This window comes from Trichechus manatus, unplaced genomic scaffold (genome assembly GCF_000243295.1).
Source record: "Trichechus manatus latirostris isolate Lorelei unplaced genomic scaffold, TriManLat1.0 scaffold00105, whole genome shotgun sequence".
Taxonomy (NCBI): Eukaryota; Metazoa; Chordata; class Mammalia; order Sirenia; family Trichechidae; genus Trichechus; species Trichechus manatus.
Window position 1 is genome coordinate 404,731 of NW_004444041.1, and position 8,025 is coordinate 412,755.

The following is an 8,025-nucleotide window of genomic DNA, read 5'->3' on the forward strand; positions in this document are numbered from 1 at the left end:
AGGGAAGGAGAGGATTTCAATATTGCCCTCTTGGCTAAAATGACTGTCCCGCTTTTAAGTCAGGCATTTATACTGGCACTTGTTTAGATAAACTAGTTTTACAGCCATAAATAAGAATGGAAGCCTTTTTAGAACACTAGAAATCAATCACTGAAGGCTAGTAATCTGCTTTAGCCAGCCTACTTGGATCCTACAGATACATGCTCCCCCCCACCCCCTTAACTGAATCACAGGGTGTTGAGAAGAGTGCAATGAGTATAAGAAAACTCTGCTCAGTGCTTGTGTTTTGCTTACAAGAAAAACATTTACTTCAGTGAAAGTGCTAAAAAAGGCAGTTGAATTTGAAAGGAGCAATGGGAAGAGAACTGGCCTAGGAGTTAGAAGACCTGGGTTGAGTCTAGTTCTACTGTAGCAAGTCATTTTCCTTTGGCTTTACTTGCTTTGCTGTAAAATAATTCCTAAACTAGATCAGAAGAAATCTAGGTTGCTAAGTGCCATCTGGTGGGTTCTAATTCATAGCGACCCTATGTACAACAGAACAAAACACTGCCCTGTCCTGTGCCATCCTCATAATTATGCTCAAGCCCTTTGTAGCCACTGCATCAGTCCATCTCACTGAGGGTCTTTGCTTTACCAAGCACGATGCCCTTTGGATATAACATCCAAAGTATATGACCAAGTCTTGCCATCCTTGCTTCCAAAGAGCATTCTGGATGTCAGACTGGTGAAACTAGTAGGATATTAGTGGCAGAGGGTGAGGGGTAATATATATCAATACCAAAGAATACTAACTGGAATGTCCCTCACCCCATCTGTGCCTCTGGAGTAACAAAACGGCTGCCTTTTCAGTTCTGTTTTATGTATTTGGATGGAGTCCTTGGGTGGTGTAAACAGTTAAGCGCACCAGGCTACTGAGGTTGGCAGTTTAAACCACAGTGCAGGCGCCTTGGAAGGCCCAGTGATCTATTTCTGAAAGGTCAAAGCCATAAAAACCATATGGAAGTAACTTCTGTTCTGCAGCACGTGGTGTCGCCATGGGTCTTGTTGGCAACTTCTATGGGTTTTATATATTTGGACAGTTTGGGAGAGAAGTAAACCGATATTTGCACCACAGCGTTTGGGTATGACCAGGTCGTTTAGTTTTAAACAAGCCCTGTCAAAACGCAGTATAGTAGAACCAAGTAAGCAATTTTAAGAATCAGGTACAAATTACAGCAACAAGGCCCTTGCAGCGCGATTTTCCCGTGGTTTTGTCTGACGCAGGCAGTATTAGTGTTGCTGACGCCTCACAGGACTTGTGCTACGTGGCATTCCTGTGGACCGCGGCTCTTCTGACGGAACACCCAACAAAACCTTTCATTTCGCGTAGTTCTGGCCACCGCATCAGGGCCCCGCGCGCAGCCCCTCAATGACCGGCCCTAACCTCAAGCGCGCGTGAGGCGTTGGAATCAATCCTGGAGCAGCAGCGCCAACTGCACGGTCACTGCTCTAGACGGGCTTGCAGCGCCGCTCCCGGAAGTGCACCGGCTGGCCGCACGTAAGAGCGGGCGGGGCGGCGCGTCGCTCCCGGAAACGTCGGCTGGCCGGCCGGGCGGGGCTGCGGCTGCCACGTTGGAGCCGAACGAGGAGGTGGCCCCGGCCGGGGAGGAGTGGCAGCGGCGGATGCTGGGCGAGTTGACGGGCGCTGCGCTAACCCAGGAACCGGTTGCCAAGGGCCCTCGCCAGGTGAGTCCGCCTCTTCTCGCCTCCTCTCATCTGTGGTCCCGGGGCCTCAAGGTGGAGCCCGGACCCAAAGCTCGGACCCCGGCCTCGGCCCCTACTGGCCCCAGCCGGCCCGAGGCCCGGTCTCTGTGGCGGTGCGCCTCTGATCTTCGTCTGCGGCGCGGCCCGACAACGTCTGGTGTCGACACTGCTTCGGGGATCGCGCCTCTCCGCCTTCGCCGCGGTGGAAACGTCAGGAGCTCCCCCGAGGCTTACGACGGGGTGTCCTGCTGGGGAGTCCCAGCCGGGCTGGTTACTGAGGTCTGAGGTTAGGAGACCTTCGGACTCCTGTGCACAAAGAGGTGCGGTCCCCAAGGGCGGCGGAAGGAAACAAACCTCAGGGTTACTTTGGTTGACTTTAGTTTATGATGTTTTGTTTGTATTTTAGCTGTTGCTTGTTTTAAAGGCTCGAGATTTGAACTGAGGGCTACTGTCATTTAACCAGGATTGGATTATTTTAAGGACAGTAGTCGCCAGTAGCAACCTGTATTTCGAAGGAAGTACCATAAAGTGTTGCAGAGTTTTGCTAATGAGTTATTATATAAAGAGGTTAAATTACGCAGCGGTTGTAAAGTAAATCAAAATATTGCCTGTTCTTGTGAGCTCAAGGAACTCATTTTCCATAGGACTTTCTGAAGGTGCACTGATGCGATGGTCTGTGACAAATCCTTCCTCTAAAATTACTTTTTCTAACTACAGAAAACAAATTCAGTTGTCTTTGTCAGCAGCTGTAACAGTATTTAATCGGCAGTTAGAGGCTGGTCCTTGTATCATAATATCCTGCGTTTTCTGTGTATACCCAGTGTTCTAGAGTTGGCTAAAGCAGACTCCTTTTTTCAGTGTGGGGTTTTTTTTTTTCCCCCTATGCTCCTTATTTGCCATCACCTCTTAGTTCCAGCTCTGGAAAAGGTTTGTAGACTCTAAGAACTTTTGGATGACTTGAAAAGTCTCTGTAGTTTGTTTATATTACGCATCTCCAGTTTTTTATGGATGGGTTTGGAATTATACTGCTTAATTTTGTATAAGCACATTCTTTTCTGAAACGAAGAAATTGTAAACTGTAAAGAGCAGTTATTAATCTTTTGTGTTCAGTACAGGTTAATAAGTGAAACTGCTTCTGGTGGAACTTTGAGTACTAAGACCAAGTAATAGATTTTTATAAATCCTTTTAATTTCTTTTTAACCATTTTATGTTTTTGTCAGTTTCTCTCTTTTTTCAGTAAATGTTACACATTAACTAAGCATGTTTGAGTTAGCTAGTCCTGTGTACCTTTGCTCTGAGAGAGACTCTAATTCACTCCAGTTTTTTTATGTATCTCTCTTTTTTTTCTTTTATAAATCATTCTGAAGGCATTTTATAAAACCTTTTCCCCCCAATAGTACTTTCTCCTATTTTTTAAATAGGAAGAGATCCTTCAAAAAGTTAAGAATTTTAAAATGAAATGTTTTACCTAAAACTGGTCTTTCTAGTTCATTAGTCTGTTTCTATTCCTTTAAATATAAGCATGCAAAATCAATCAAATAAAGCTTTATTCATACCTCACCCAATGCTAAACAGTTGAGTCATGAAAGGGTAAAAGTTGTGACACCTGATTGAAAAAAAACATTTTTGCCTAATTAATGGGATAAGACGGCACAGAAAACAGTTGATAAAAGAGGCAACTAAAAAATATATAAACAATATGTGCTAACAGAAAGTTCTAAATTTTTTAGTTAAGATGGGGTAAGATGCTTTATTATTATAAAATCTTTAAAGTCTGGCACAAGCAAATATAAACAGTTAAGAGGTTATTTAGATCAGTGTGGATTGGATCATCAGAGCAATTTTCATGAAGGAACTGGAACGTGAATTATTAAAGACTAGGTCAGAAAGTTTGGCTGAAGAAAGAAGAGGACATTTCATGTAAAGAAAATAGACTCCTTTTTTGTTTCTTAGAATACTGGAATTTTTTTTTCCCAGAATAATCTTAGGAAACTACACATGAAGTTTTCTTGATTAATCTCATGGTAATAATTTTTTTAAAAATAACTAACATATTAAAATAAGTATAAACCTGTATGCTAGGCATTCTGTGGCCCTCAAAATTCATTATCTCATTTAAACCATACAACATCCTATGAGGTAGTCACTCTTATCGCCGTTTTATAAAATGTAGATACTGAGTCTCAGAGACGTTTAATAATGTATCAGAGGTATCATAGCTTATAAATAGCAGAGTCAATTCTCATATCTAGGATTCAGTATTCTTTTAACCATAGGATATAACCTCCTAATCCCATTTTTCCCTAACCTAGCACAATTTCTAAAATATATTTCCTCTTTTCATTTCACCATGCATGGTAATTACCTTGCCATTAATTATTTATTCTAAATGTTACTATTTCTCCTATGATTGAAAATTTAATACGTAAACTTGTTGGAAGGAACAAGTAGGAGCTTGGATTCTGGAGATAAACTTCTGAGTTCAAATCTTGGCTTTGCACTTGACTAGCTCGTACAAGCAATTTGATCTTTCATTACCTTAATTTTATCTTCTATAAAATGTTCTTCAAGTATAGAGGCTATATACAGTTTTGAACATATAAGAACACAGGCATATTGTTAATCTACCAAACCCAAACCCACTGGCATTGAGTCGATTCTGACTCATAGAGACCCTGTAGGGTTTCCAAGGCTGTAAATCTTTACAGAAGGAGACTGCCTCATCTTTCTCCCGCGAAGCATCTGGTAGATTCGAACTGCCGACCTTTTGATTAGCAGCCGACCGCTTTAACCACTGTGCCACCAGGGCTGCTTATTGTTTATATAAGGCCCTCTTAAGTTTCTTAAGGAAATGTTTAGAAGATGAACTTTATTCTGTAGAGATGATTAGAGAAACTGGAGAAAGTACTATTGGAGAGCATTGAGTATACTTAACTACAGGCCTGAGACTAAAACAAAAGTGAGACTAAGGAAGAAAGACTAACATATTAATGTTAAATATCTTAATGTAGGAATTGGTAATGCAACTAATAAATTAAGGGAAATAGGAGTGCGAAGAAAGTTGGGGGTAGAATAAGTCTGTGGATTGCCTAGTGGCTGGGAGTCAGAGGACATCATTTAAAGCTGACAAATCAGTTAGTAGAAGTAGAAGCATATTTAAGAGTACAAAGGTAAACACTAAGAAACATAATACTGTTGACTATAATTGTGTAGTAAAAGAGGGGCAGTAAGAAGATTATGCAAACTAATTTCATTAGGGTTCATGGTAGGGAAGCAGTAGTTACTATGCAAAGAAATAAAGGGGTAAGGGCATTACGTAAAATTACGGTTTACAAAGATAGAACTGTAAAGAACCACTAGAACAAAAAATACAAATTATCCTAAATATCAGAAAAATTATAAATACCAACACACACACACACACACACACACACACAAAAAGACAATGGAAACTTTTTAGAAAACTAAAACCAAACATAGCAAAATACGCTAGAACTATGACCAAGCATATCTGTCATTATCAGTAAGTTATAAATGGCCTTAGCTAACGTTTTAAAAAGATTTTCAAATTGAATCACCAAGCAAAATCTGATTATATGCCATATTCCATATAGACAATGAAAACAAAGTCTCTAAAAGTTAAAAAGGCAAAAGTATACATGTAAATGCCAATAAAAAGAAAGCCAGGGTATTGATCTGAAAATGAGACAAGGTGGAATTCAGGCCAAAAGGCATTACTTGAGACAAGGATACTTCATAAAACTAAAGTATGTATTTGACAGTGAACATTTAACATTATGAATATCTGTGTACTAAATAGATATGTAGTAAATAACAAAGTAACTTTCATAAAAAAGAAAGCAGAAATTTTAGGAGATACCAGGAGAAGCAGACACAAATGCATTAGTAGTCGAAGACTTTAATTCACTGTTCATGGTCCAAGACACATCAAGTGGACAAAAAAGAATATAGATGATGTAAACAATAAAATCAATAAAGTAGATTTGATTAATATATGTTGAACTCTAGATCCTTAAAATACAGAGCATCCCTTTTCAGGCCGCATGGAACATTCACAAAAACTCACTGCATATTCAGCCCCAAAGAAAATAGCAATACTATATTTTTTTGCAAATAACGTGTCCATGTAAATAACGTGCCCACACATATAACGCACATAGCGCACTGTCATGGATTGAATTGTGTCCCCCAAAAATATGTGTCCGCTTGGCTAGGCCATGATTCCTGGTATTGTGTGATTGTCTACCATTCTGTCATCTGATGTGATTTTCCTATGTGTTGTAAATCCTGTCTCTATGATGTTAATGAGGTGGGATTAGCGGCACTTATGTTAATGAGGCAGGACTCAGTCTACAAGATTAGATTGTGTTTTAAGCCAATCTCTTTTGAGATATAAAAGAGAACAGGGAGTAGAGAGACAGGGGGACCTCATACCACCAAGAAAGAAGCACCTGGAGCATAGTGTGTCCTTTGGACCTGGGGTCACTGCACTAAGAAGCTCCTTGACCAGGGAAGATTGATGGCAAGGACCTCCCCCCAGAGCCAACAGAGAAAGAAAGCCTTTGCCTGGAGCTGGCACCCTGAATTCAGACTTCTAGCCTCCTAGACTGTGAGAGAATAAATTTCTCTTTCTTAAAGCCATCCACTTGTATTTCTGTTACAGCAGCACTAGATAATAATGTGCAAGGGGGTTACGCAGTTGGCAGAAAACATATAACGTGCATTATTTATGTAAAACAGTATATTTCAAAAAGTAGAAATAGTACAGAAAAATCACAATGCAGTAAATATAAAGGCCACTCCAATTGGATATTTAAAAAAATTCATAAACAACTCTTTGATCAATGGAGAAATGCAAATGAAAATTGTAGAATGTATGGATGACCACAAAAATGAAAATGCTAGGAATCTATGGGCTATAGCAAAAGCAGTGCCTGGGGAAAATTTAAAGCCTTAAATACTTATATCAATAAAGAAGAGAGAATAAAAATGAGCGAGTTAAGTATTTAACTCAAAAGTTAGAAGAACAAACTAAATCAAAAGAAGATAGAAGGTAGAAATTAATAAAAATAAAAGCAGAAATTAATGAATTAGAAAACAAAAGATCAGAACTAATAAATCCAAAAGTTGATTCTTTGAAAAAAATCAGTGAAACAGATAAACCACTAGCTAAGCTAATATATTTTTTAAAAAGGGGGGTTAGGCAGAGACTTAGGTATGTATATGTGTGTGTACATATATACATAATGCATAATATGCATAATACAAATAAGGGGCAAATAAAAATAAATAAGTGACAAAAATTAAAAGAATCATAAGTATACACTATTCAAGTCTACACAAATAAATTAGAAAATCTGTATAAAAATAAAGGATTATCACAGGAAACTATAATTTACAAAAAATGACCCCAGAAGATAGAAAAAATTCAAACAGATCAATTTCCATAGAAGAAACATAGAAAAGGAGTCACTTCCCCAAAAAGCACCAGGCCCAGATGTTTCACAGGAGAATTCTACAAAATCCTTAAAGAACTAATAATTCCAGTGCTACTGTTGAAACTATTTCAGAGCATAGGAAAACTCCATGAAACAAATGGTAACATTGATACCAAAACCTGACAAAAAGTGCACAAAAGAAGAAAACTATAGACCTAAGTTTACTTTAGACTTTAGAAGTAAAAATCTTAAACACATTGGTTGAATAATAACATCATGATCAAGAAAGAGTTTATTCCAGGAATGAAAAAATGGCTCAATATTAAGAAATCTTTTTGTATAATTTGTCTTGCTGATAGACCTAAGGAGAAAAATCATATAGCCATCTCCAGTTGCCGAATGAAAAGCATTTGACAGTTCTTGTGGAATGCAGACTTTCTGGAGCCGTAGAGGCTGGATGAACCCCCAAAACTGTTAACCCGAGATAATCATTAAACCTTAAACCAAAAATATCCCCTGAGGTCTTCTTTAAATCAAACAGTAATTTAACTTAGTAAAGAACGTCTGCCTTGAGCATTTTGCTCTTTTAAAGAACTATGTATATGGGATCAAATTGACAACAGCAACTTCAAAGGTTAGAGGACAAACTTAGGGGGCAGTGAGTTCACGTTAATCATGGAGGAATAATTTGGAAAAGGAGGGTGAGAATGATTGCACAACTTGAAGAATGTAATTAATGTCACTGAATTGTACATGTAGAAGCTGTCGAATTGGTGTATGTTTTGCTGTGTACATTTTCAACAACAACAAAAAAAATAAATT

At 38.7% G+C, this 8,025-nt stretch overlaps 1 protein-coding gene across 1 annotated transcript in view; it reads left to right on the top strand.

Annotated features, from left to right (window-relative positions):
* Positions 1-1,247: 1,247 nt before the first annotated feature.
* SEC31A (SEC31 homolog A, COPII coat complex component) overlaps positions 1,248-8,025 on the top strand; it is a 64,926-nt gene continuing 58,148 nt past the window's right edge. The window contains exon 1 of the mRNA XM_023737579.1: positions 1,248-1,725. The gene's annotated coding sequence lies outside the window, so the exon portion shown is untranslated. The remainder of the gene's footprint in view (positions 1,726-8,025) is intronic.